We start from the raw sequence: 12,500 nt of genomic DNA, 5'->3' as shown, positions 1-12,500 counted from the left end.
GTGCACGACTACGACGCCGGAGCGTTCGAATCGAAGGTGGCGTGCCCTCGCCAATGGAACCACGAAGGCCCACCCGGAGCATCGCTCACCAACGATCACCGACGCCGTCGACGATGAATCTCCCCATTCGATCTTTTGGGTTTCTCAGGTTTACCCCTGAACGGTTTCACGTACTCTTGAACTCTCTCTTCAAAGTTCTTTTCAACTTTCCCTCACGGTACTTGTTCGCTATCGGTCTCGTGGTTGTATTTAGCCTTAGATGGAGTTTACCACCAACTTAGGGCTGCACTCTCAAGCAACCCGACTCTAAGGAGAGATCCTCCCGAAACGCGTTCCGGTCACTACGGGCCTGGCACCCTCTGTGGGTACATGGCCCCATTCAAGATGGACTTGGACGCGGTTCGACGTCACGGGATAAACGGATCCTCCCGAACACTACATTTCCCAACGGCGGAACCGCGGGATTCAGTGCTGGGCTAATTCCTGTTCGCTCGCCGCTACTAAGGAAATCCTTGTTAGTTTCTTTTCCTCCGCTTAGTAATATGCTTAAATTCAGCGGGTGATCTCGCCTACTCTGAGGTCGCTTCAACGTCACGACACGGTGACAATTTTTTTTTTTCAAAGAAAAAAAAATTTCGTGCCATGTGGGCGCGATTCGAGAAAAGCAAGACGGTTTGATAACAATGCGACAGAGGGTCTTTATTTTTATTTCTCTCTCCGAGAATCGCCTCAAAGAGAAAAAAAAATAAAAAAAAAAAATTAATTCGAATAGAATCGAGAACCTTATATTCTATCTCGATCGAGAAACGTTTTATGCATCTCGCCAAAGTGCCTTTTAAACTTCGTTCGTCGTATCATGTTCGAGCTAAGACTCACGCAAGACACCCGTAACGATCTCCGGTTTTTAACGCCCGTCCTCTTTGTATAATATATATATATATATATACACGTGTTATGTATAATATATCTCCCGTAGCCGTTTCTCTCTTCTCGACGATTCCAGCGGTTCCTTGTTTTCGCCTGTTATTGCTGGCACAGAGATCGAACACGCGACATGTATATAACATATCGGTTTCTTTGCTCTGTACCAACGACGAAAACGCACGGGAACTCACGCAAGTGGAAAAGCGAGCGCGAGACGTACACAACGGGGTGAATTTATTACTCGGGGACTGGACGACCGGCGATACGTTAGGATGCGCGGTCCAGCGATAGACGACGAAGAGACATGGGATGACCAACGATCTCTTTTTCTCTAAAACTCGGAGCGCCGAATCGCCTTAAAGCAAAAAAAAATCACACGCGCGTACGTCGTACGTACGGCGCGTGTATACCTCGTCTCTAATCAAGTTTCGTTAGTCTTTCTCGAGCCTCGCCAAAGAGGATCGTTCTCTTCCTCTGCGCGATCTCTCCGTGCCAATGTCAGAGATTATTCTCTCTTTCGCACGACGACGAAAACGACTATTTTCGACGATCCGAACAACTTTGTAACGGACTCACATGCACATCTTAAAATCGGGTACAGAAACGTTGCGCAACACCGTGAGCTTTTCTCTTCTTCGTCACCCTTAAATATAGCCGATCGTAGACGCACGCTAGATCGTAACACACACTTTTCGTTGATTTCCGACGAACGTGGCTTTGGGCCAGGCGCGCGGGCAGAGAGATACGCGACCGACGGGGAAAAATTCGTCCCGATACATGTACGCGTACTCTCCGATCTCCGCGCAACGCTGGGGATCATCTCCCTAAGTCATCAGCGTTCGAAGAAATCTCGTGTGTCCGTTCCCGGATCTACGGCTTTCTCTGGGTTCACGAAGAACAGAAAAAAGCACAGAGGATGAAAAACGCAACGACGACCCATCGATGCGACGGTCCTCGTTGTCTTCTCGTCAGTCGTCTCGCGCCTGCAGAATACATCTCTGCCGCACGAACAGACGGAGTGGGTATTCGATCCCTGGGGCTGTACGAGTAAAAACATCTTGATGAAAAGACGGTTGTGTTTCTTTAAGGCACACAGTTTTTCGTTACGCCACCAAGTTTAGGTTTAGGTTTTAATATCTTGGTTCTCTTTTCTCTCCTCTCTCGACTGACTTTGTTCAAAAATATTTTTGCTTTCTCTCAGTCTCGCCAAAAATTCATTTAAGACGACGTCGGGGGCGCGGTCATTCGTGCTTATCGAAGACTAACAAAACGTAGCAGAGGCTGATACAAAAAGAAAAAAAAAATCGGCCACGAAGAAAACTCGCTCTGTGTATCTCGATAACCGCGTCGACGACGACGGTTCTCTCCGCGCTCTTTTAATTCGTATCCTTCTTCTTGCGCTTCGTCCGACTCAGAAACGTTCGTAAAACACGAACGACGGCGGGTTGTCAAGCCAAGAAGGGACAGAGAAGAGACGGAGGTAGTTTTGCGAGTCTCCCGTGAACGCGATAGATTTTTCATATATATTTGTATCGAGAGCATGCGTACGCCGGTCTCCACACGATCCAGCGACGAACGCCGACGAACGTCCAACAATCGCTCGTACGTCGCGTACGAGCCCTCGACCGCTCTTTAATTCGTATTCTTTTGCTTGGCGCTCGTCCTCCGACTCGGAAACGTTCGTTTAAAGATAAAACGAACGACGGCGGGCTGTCGACGAGGCAAGAAAGAACAGAGAGAGACGGACCGAGAGCAACGATACGCAACGCAAGCAGTCTTAGGTTTACGTGAGCAACCCTCAGCCAGGCGTGGTCCAGGAATTGTATCCGTGGACCGCAATGTGCGTTCGAAATGTCGATGTTCATGTGTCCTGCAGTTCACACGTTGACGCGCAATTAGCTGCGTTCTTCATCGACCCACGAGCCAAGTGATCCACCGTTCAGGGTAATCGTTTATGCATGGATTTTTGTTTGTGTACTCAGGTTTTTGTACTCTTATTCTCGGTTCGAAAGAAGCCGATATCCGACAAACGTCCGACCAACGGGAATCGAACGCGCGGAAGTCGCCATATGATTGACGACACGAAAATACGTTCGAAAACGAAATCGGACGGACTGCGCGACGACACACGCAGCCCGCCGACCGGGCGTAAAGTGCATTATAATATATAACAACCAACGAGATCGAAGCTCCGTTCGTCAGGAAACGACGGGGATATAACACCCGATTCTGAATCCTCTGTACAGCACACGATCTCGCGAAGAAAGCGCACGGTGGCTAGCCCATGATATATATATATGTTCGTTCCTCTCGTCCAGTTATTCGAAGCAAACAGCCGATATGCATCTCCATCGTTCGGGTAAAAAAAAATCGATGGGACGCGCACGGTCGTAGTCTTCCTCGCGCGGTCGTTTCTTCCCGATAGCCAGAAGCAGAGTTTGAAAAACTCTAGCGACGGAACGAGGCATTAGACTCTCGACAACGAGGATAGAGAGACGGCCGGCGATCCCCTCTGAATCGACTTCGGTGGTTCAGGTAAAAATAAAAAAAATCGATGGGACGCGCACGGTCGTCGTTCCTCTTCCTCGCGCGCGGTCTATTCTTCCCGATAGCCAGAAGCAGAGTTTGAAAAACTCTAGCGACGGAACGAGGCATTAGACTCGCGACAACGAGGATAGAGAGACGGCCGGCGGTCCCCTCTGAATCCACTTTGGTCGCTCAGGTAAAAATAAAAAAAAATTCGAAAGGGACGCGCACGGTCGTCCTTCCTCTTCCTCGCGCGGTCTTTTCTTCCCGATAGCCAGAAGCAGAGTTTGAAAAACTCTAGCGACGGAACGAGGCATTAGACTCTCGACAACGAGGATAGAGAGACGGCCGGCGGTCCCCTCCGAACGGATGGCGACAACGACGACTAAAGCGCGAAAAATCGCGACGAAAAGGAACGCATCTCCGTTCAGGTGTATGTGTGTGCGTGCGTTTAAAAAAAATTCGATGGGACTCGCAGCCATCGGCCTCGCGCGGTCGTTTCTTCCCGATATCCAGAAGCAGAGTTTGAAAAACTCTAGCGACGGAACGAGGCATATGACTCACGACAACGAGGATATGGACAGGCGGTCCCCTCTGAACGGGTCGACGAGACGATGGTAAAAGAGACGAACCGGACGAAACTTCCGTCGATCAGGTAAAAATAAAAAAAAATTCGATGGGACGCGCACGGTCGTCGTCGTCGTCTTCCTCGCGCGGTCGTTTCTTCCCGATAGCCAGAAGCAGAGTTTGAAAAACTCTAGCGACGGAACGAGGCATATGACTCACGACAACGAGGATAGAGAGACGGCCGGCGGTCCCCTCTGAATCGACTTCGGTGGTTCAGGTAAAAATAAAAAAAATCGATGGGACGCGCACGGTCGTCCTTCCTCTTCCTCGCGCGCGCGGTCTATTCTTCCCGATAGCCAGAAGCAGAGTTTGAAAAACTCTAGCGACGGAACGAGGCATTAGACTCGCGAGGATAGAGAGACGGCCGGCGGTCCCCTCCGAACCAACTTCGTCTAGTTAAGAATCGTTACTCTTTACCATCACTCGCACTGGTATATATCTTTTCGGGCCAACATCCACGCAATGCGTTTTCGTTCTAGGTTACCCGATCCACGAGTACGAACGTACAACGTGGTTTCGTTTTGTCGAACATCGTATATCGTTCGCCGTTGAAACGAACGACAACGAAACGACATAGGAAGAACGAACGCCCTTTGGGTAGGAAGCACGTTTCGAGGAACGACGAGAGTTTGGAGAGACGCGCGAGATAGCTGGAGACGCGCAGATATAGGTATCCATGGATCTTCGAAGAGAACCTTCGAAGATATATAATTCGGTATCCTTTTTTTCTGCGGCTCGCTATTCGCGTTCTTTCGCTCTCGTCGACGACTCGTTATAGACGCTTCGTTCGATCCCAAAGAGCAGTCTTCCTTATGTCCCGTTGCTAGGAGGTGAGGCCTACGCAACGCAACTACGAAATATAGAAGAGGTGTGAGCAGTGATCTCTCCGACACGAGGCACTTTAGAGATTTTAGTTTATATATTATATTGTTCGTTCGTTGGATTTCCACGATGCAAATACGAAATACGAGATCGTGACGGCGGGTCTTTCTGTGTACGACCTCACGCAGGCGCCTCGATCGCATTTCTCATTACACGTGGTTTCCACTGTAACTTTTAGTTTTTTCGATATGTGTTCAGCTCAAGTTCCCTCACATATCGTTATTATTATTATTATTATTAATAGTAGCGGTTTCGTGTTATAGGATTCGGAGACGGCGGGTCTTTCTGTGTACGACCTCACGCAAGCGCCTCGAGAATCTTTTTAAGTTTTTCGTTTGTTATAATATTATTCGGAGACGGCGGGTCTTTCTGTGTACGACCTCACGCAGGCGCCTCGAGAATATTTTTAAGTTTTTCGTTTGTTATAATATTATTCGGAGACGGCGGGTCTTTCTGTGTACGACCTCACGCAGGCGCCTCGAATTATTCGTGTAAAAGTATATCTCTTCATCCCGATGATCGAGAGAGAGTGCCACACTCTTCGTATAGTTTCGTAACTGGAGCGTCTCTCACCTCCTTATTGTAAAAAATTTGGCTTTTGTCAAAGTATATAGCTTGTTAATACGTCGTATATACTTTGTGTCGATATAGGAGGAGTACGGCTCCTTACCGACGATATTATATATATTTTATTATACAGTGTTCAAGTCAAATATATTCTTTGTGTTTTTGTATTTTTCGTTAATGATCCTTCCGCAGGTTCACCTACGGAAACCTTGTTACGACTTTTACTTCCTCTAAATGATCAAGTTTGGTCATCTTCCCGGTAACATCGGCAATGCTTATCACATTGGCCGCGCACCAGTCCGAAGACCTCACTAAATCATTCAATCGGTAGTAGCGACGGGCGGTGTGTACAAAGGGCAGGGACGTAATCAACGCGAGCTTATGACTCGCGCTTACTGGGAATTCCTCGTTCATGGGGAATAATTGCAAGCCCCAATCCCTAGCACGAAGGAGGTTCAGCGGGTTACCCGGGCCTTTCGGCCAGGGAAAACACGCTGATTCCTTCAGTGTAGCGCGCGTGCGGCCCAGAACATCTAAGGGCATCACAGACCTGTTATTGCTCAATCTCGTGCGGCTAGAAGCCGCCTGTTCCTCTAAGAAGATTTGTTTGTACGTTGGTAGTAAAAACCCGCCGACCGAAGCCGGGGGCCTTCGAGATACCATAATTTACGTCTATTTAGCAGGCTAGAGTCTCGTTCGTTATCGGAATTAACCAGACAAATCGCTCCACCAACTAAGAACGGCCATGCACCACCACCCACCGAATCAAGAAAGAGCTATCAATCTGTCAATCCTTCCGGTGTCCGGGCCTGGTGAGGTTTCCCGTGTTGAGTCAAATTAAGCCGCAGGCTCCACTCCTGGTGGTGCCCTTCCGTCAATTCCTTTAAGTTTCAGCTTTGCAACCATACTTCCCCCGGAACCCAAAAGCTTTGGTTTCCCGGAAGCTGCCCGCCGAGTCATCGGAGGAACTTCGGCGGATCGCTGGCTGGCATCGTTTATGGTTAGAACTAGGGCGGTATCTGATCGCCTTCGAACCTCTAACTTTCGTTCTTGATTAATGAAAACATTTTTGGCAAATGCTTTCGCTTCTGTCCGTCTTGCGACGATCCAAGAATTTCACCTCTAACGTCGCAATACGAATGCCCCCATCTGTCCCTATTAATCATTACCTCGGGGCTCCGAAAACCAACAAAATAGAACCGAGGTCCTATTCCATTATTCCATGCACACAGTATTCAGGCGAAGGTAGCCTGCTTTAAGCACTCTAATTTGTTCAAAGTAAACGTATCGGCCCACCTCGACACTCAGTGAAGAGCACCGCGATGGGATATTAGTTGGACCGCCCCGCGAGGAGCTAAGCCCACCGATAGGACGTACCACATAATGCCAGTTAAACACCGCGAGCGGTGAACCGACACTGTGACACACAGATTCAACTACGAGCTTTTTAACCGCAACAACTTTAATATACGCTATTGGAGCTGGAATTACCGCGGCTGCTGGCACCAGACTTGCCCTCCAATTGGTCCTCGTTAAAGGATTTAAAGTGTACTCATTCCGATTACGGGGCCTCGGATGAGTCCCGTATCGTTATTTTTCGTCACTACCTCCCCGTGCCGGGAGTGGGTAATTTGCGCGCCTGCTGCCTTCCTTGGATGTGGTAGCTGTTTCTCAGGCTCCCTCTCCGGAATCGAACCCTGATTCCCCGTTACCCGTTACAACCATGGTAGGCGCAGAACCTACCATCGACAGTTGATAAGGCAGACATTTGAAAGATGCGTCGCCGGTGCTAGATGACCATGCGATCAGCACAAAGTTATTCAGAGTCACCAAAACAAACGATGGACGAACGGACGAGCCATCCGCCACCGATTGGTTTTGATCTAATAAAAGCATTCGTACCATCTCTGGTACGAATCTGTTTGCATGTATTAGCTCTAGAATTACCACAGTTATCCAAGTAAGTTTAAGTATGATCTAAGAAACCATAACTGATTTAATGAGCCATTCGCGGTTTCACCTTAATGCGGCATGTACTGAGACATGCATGGCTTAATCTTTGAGACAAGCATATGACTACTGGCAGGATCAACCAGGGAACTTTGTATTTTATATATATATTAGAGTCAAAAGACTCTCTTTTTAAAATAGCCTCAGAGTGTCGTAGGTGGGTCCGTAACACCGTACGACGAGACTTTTCGTTCTTAGTGAACGTTCGACGACACCCTTTTAATTCCCGTTGTAACGTCGAACGCCACTACTCTCTCTCCTCTCATTTCGCCACTCTCTTTACTTTCTTTCGTTCGTTTGATTGTTTGTGTGGAATATTTTAAGATCATTCTGTTCATAGGATCATTCTGTAAGAATGGTTTGTTGGTTGAACGAATATGCCTTAGCGGTAAAAAGCACGTAAACTGCATGCTGAACGTACCGTCCTCGTAAGAAACATATTCGTTCGTTCTTTTGATATTCTCCAATCAGAAAGAACGCACTTCCTAAAAGGTAGTACGCTCCCCATTAGCCTTTCGTATGTTTAAAACGTACTGCGTACGCTATAACATAAGTTTTGGAACGGTCTCTGCCGAACCAGCATGAATTGATACTCAGTTAGTAACAAGCACACTGCCCTAACTTTTTTTAAAGTTAGTGCGAGCATACAGGATCCAGCTTCCCGACTAAGGGGAACCTTGCCACGTTATTTGGTCATTACGTCCAGGACAGCGACCCGCGGCGCAGCAGTGTAGAGAAAGAGTCGATACGAGAACGAAGGAACAGTCGAGAAATAGCAAAAAAGTTCACTAAGACTCGAGGAGCGGTGACTGAATTCTCAACCGAGGCCGTAGAATAGCCACGCGCTCGACGCTGTTCCGTCCGGACCGTCCGACTCGACGTGTCTCTTATAGATACCAAAGCGCCGGCCGGACGGTCGGCGCCGGCCGGGCCAGCGGCCGGGCGCTTACCATGTAAAACCTCCGTTAGAGCGTACCGTCGGACTTAGTCTCTGAAACGCTCGACCACTTTTTTCGAATAAACTACCCTTAGAAAACATCCTATCGTCGAGATATTTTAACGCACCGCTTATTTTAATATTTCAAACGAGTTTTTATCGAAAAATTTAATTTTTTTTTTTTTTTCAAAATCGCATCAGTAAACCACCTCTTTTAACGAATACGGACAAAAACCACGTTCTTAATCGATTAGAACACGTTAAAACAACGAGAAATATGCAAAAAAATATATACCTTGCAACGTTAATTAACGAAAAAATTAAACAAATATCGCAGTCGTGTCAGTTCGACGGACACTAATTTTTTAAAAAATTCGAAAAAAACGTTTAATCCAGTTGTATTTAATAGAGATATAACCGTTTCTGCAAAAATATTTATACCTTATAACGCTTTTTAACGAAATAACTCGAAATAAGCTTTTCGGACTTTTCCGCCGGCCGAAATTTTTCTAAGTCCCAACGTACCGTCGGACTTAGTCTCTGAAACGCTCGACCACTTTGTTCCAATAAAGTACCGTTATAAAACGTCCTATCGTCGAGATATTTTAACGCACCGCTTATTTTAATATTTTAAACGAGTTTTTATCGAAAAATTTAATTTTTTTTTTTTTTCAAAATCGCATCAGTAAACCACCTCTTTTAACGAATACGGACAAAAACCACGTTCTTAATCGATTAGAACACGTTGAAACAACGAGAAATATGCAAAAAAATATATACCTTGCAACGTTAATTAACGAAATAATTAAACAAATATCGCAGTCGTGTCAGTTCGTCGAACACAAATTTTTTAAAAAATTCGAAAAAACGTTTAATCCAGTTGTATTTAATAGAGATATAACCGTTTCCGCAAAAATATTTATACCTTATAACGCTTTTTAACGAAATAACTCGAAATAAGTATTTCGGACTTTTCCGCCGGCCGAAATTTTTCTAAGTCCCAACGTACCGGTCCAGAATGAGACAAAGTTCCAAAGGCCCGGTCGTATCCGTCCGTTTTTTTTTAACCTTCCACGGACGAAATAAACGTTTAATCCCGACGTAAAATACAATAATATAGCGATTTATATAAAAATATTCATACCTCATAACGCTTTTTAACGAAATAACTCGAAAAAACTTTTCGGTCCGAAATTTTTCTAAGTCCCTACGTACCGCTCGAGAATGCGACTAAGTTCCAACGTCCCGGGCGCGATCATACTTTTTTTATATAACTTTTCAGCGACGAAATAAATGCTTAATCCCGATGTAAAACGTCATTTTAAAGCGATTTATGCAAGAATATTCGCACCTTATAACGCTTTTAAGCGAAATAACTCGAAAAAACCTTTCGAATAAAAAATTTTTTTTTAACGTTTTCGGGACCAAATAAACGTTTAATCCCGACGTAAAATATAATAATATAGCGATTTATATAAAAATATTCGTACCTTATAACACTTTTAAGCGAAATAACTCGAAAAAACTTTTCGGTCCGAAATTTTTCTAAGTCCCAACGTACCGGTCCAGAATGAGACTAAGTTCCAACGTCCCGGACGAGTTCGCACTTTTTTTATATAACTTTCCAGCGACGAAATAAACGCTTAATCCCGACGTAAAAAGTCATTTTAAAGCGATTTATGCAAGAATATTCGTACCTTATAACGCTTTTTAACGAAATAACTCGAAAAAACCTTTCGAATAAAAAATTTTTTTTTAACGTTTTCAGGACCAAATAAACGTTTAATCCCGACGTAAAATATAATAATACAACGATTTATATAAAAATATTAATACCTCATAACGCTTTTTAACGAAATAACTCGAAAAAACTTTTCGGTCGAAAATTTTTCTAAGTCCCTACGTACCGGTGGAGAGTATGACCAAGTCCGACGGGCCGAGTCGCGTCGGTCCACTATTTTTTTTTAACGTTTTCAGGACCAAATAAACGTTTAATCCCGACGTAAAATACAATAATATAGCGATTTATATAAAAATATTCATACCTCATAACGCTTTTTAACGAAATAACTCGAAAAAACTTTTCGGTCGAAAATTTTTCTAAGTCCCAACGTACCGGTCCAGAATGAGACTAAGTTCCAACGTCCCGGACGAGTTCGCACTTTTTTTATATAACTTTCCAGCGACGAAATAAACGCTTAATCCCGACGTAAAAAGTCATTTTAAAGCGATTTATGCAAGAATATTCGCACCTTATAACGCTTTTAAGCGAAAAAATTCGAAAAAACGGTTCGATTAAAAATTTTTTTTTAACGTTTTCGGGACGAAATAAACGTTTAATCCCGACGTAAAATATAATAATATAGCGATTTATATAAAAATATTCATACCTTATAACACTTTTAAGCGAAATAACTCGAAAAAACTTTTCGGTCGAAAATTTTTCTAAGTCCCTACGTACCGGTGGAGAGTATGACAAAGTCCGACGGGCCGAGTCGCGTCGGTCCACTATTTTTTTTTAACGTTTTCGGGACCAAATAAACGTTTAATCCCGACGTAAAATACAATAATATAGCGATTTATATAAAAATATTCATACCTTATAACACTTTTAAGCGAAATAACTCGAAATAAGTATTTCGGACTTTTCCGCCGGCCGAAATTTTTCTAAGTCCCAACGTACCGGTCCAGAATGAGACAAAGTTCCAAAGGCCCGGTCGTATCCGTCCGTTTTTTTTTAACCTTCCACGGACGAAATAAACGTTTAATCCCGACGTAAAATACAATAATATAGCGATTTATATAAAAATATTCATACCTCATAACGCTTTTTAACGAAATAACTCGAAAAAACTTTTCGGTCCGAAATTTTTCTAAGTCCCTACGTACCGCTCGAGAATGCGACTAAGTTCCAACGTCCCGGACGAGTTCGCACTTTTTTTATATAACTTTCCAGCGACGAAATAAACGCTTAATCCCGACGTAAAAAGTCATTTTAAAGCGATTTATGCAAGAATATTCGCACCTTATAACGCTTTTAAGCGAAAAAATTCGAAAAAACGGTTCGATTAAAAATTTTTTTTTAACGTTTTCGGGACGAAATAAACGCTTAAATCCCGACGTAGAAATACATAATATTGCTATTTATGTAAAAATATATACGCATCATAACGCGTTTTAGCGAAATAACTCGAAATAACTTTTTGGACCGGAATTTTTCTAAGTCCCTACGTCCCGGCCGGGGGATCGACGAAGTGCCAACCTCCCGGTCATGTCGGTCCGGAGGGGGCAATTTTAAAAAAAATAAAACGAAATCGTTACGTTCGACTAGAATTCGTCGAACCGTAACGATTTCTATAAAAATATTCATACCTTATAACGCTTTTAAGCGAAATAACTCGAAATAACTTTTTGGACCGGAATTTTTCCAAGTCCCTACGTACCGCTCGAGAATGAGACTAAGTTCCAACGTCCCGGGCGCGATCATACTTTTTTTATATAACTTTTCAGCGACGAAATAAACGCTTAATACCGACGTAAAACGTCATTTTAAAGCGATTTATGCAAGAATATTCGCACCTTATAACGCTTTTAAGCGAAAAAATTCGAAAAAACGGTTCGATTTAAAATTTTTTTTTAAAGTTCTCGGGACGAAATAAACGCTTAATCCCGACGTAGAAATACGTAATATTCCCATTTATGTAAAAATATATACGCATCATAACGCTTTTAAGCGAGATAACTCGAAATAACTTTTTGGACCGGAATTTTTCTAAGTCCCTACGTACCGGCCGGGGGATCGACGAAGTGCCAACCTCCCGGTCATGTCGGTCCGGAGGGGGCAATTTTTTAAAAAAATAAAACGAAATCGTTACGTTCGACTAGAATTCGTCGAACCATAACGATTTCTATAAAAATATTCATACCTTATAACGCTTTTAAGCGAAATAACTCGAAATAACTTTTCGGTCCGGAATTTTTCTAAGTCCCTACGTACCGCTCGAGAATGAGACTAAGTTCCAACGTC

The 12,500-nt window shown here is 44.1% G+C and overlaps 3 non-coding genes across 3 annotated transcripts in view; all 3 read right to left on the bottom strand.

Annotated features, from left to right (window-relative positions):
* LOC139997233 (large subunit ribosomal RNA) overlaps positions 1-583 on the bottom strand; it is a 4,173-nt gene extending 3,590 nt beyond the window's left edge. The window contains exon 1 of the ribosomal RNA XR_011802665.1: positions 1-583. This exon is cut by the window's left edge and continues 3,590 nt beyond it. This is a non-coding gene — a ribosomal RNA (large subunit ribosomal RNA).
* A 2,133-nt stretch (positions 584-2,716) lies between these two features.
* On the bottom strand, positions 2,717-2,871 carry LOC139997238 (5.8S ribosomal RNA). The gene has a single exon (XR_011802667.1). It is a non-coding gene; the product is annotated as a 5.8S ribosomal RNA (ribosomal RNA).
* A 2,830-nt stretch (positions 2,872-5,701) lies between these two features.
* Positions 5,702-7,625, bottom strand: LOC139997229 (small subunit ribosomal RNA). Its single transcript, XR_011802661.1, has one exon. It is a non-coding gene; the product is annotated as a small subunit ribosomal RNA (ribosomal RNA).
* Positions 7,626-12,500: the final 4,875 nt, after the last annotated feature.

The sequence above is a fragment of the Bombus fervidus genome, unplaced genomic scaffold (assembly GCF_041682495.2).
Source record: "Bombus fervidus isolate BK054 unplaced genomic scaffold, iyBomFerv1 scaffold0041, whole genome shotgun sequence".
NCBI classification, from domain to species: Eukaryota; Metazoa; Arthropoda; class Insecta; order Hymenoptera; family Apidae; genus Bombus; species Bombus fervidus.
This window is presented reverse-complemented; position numbering and strand designations above follow the sequence as displayed.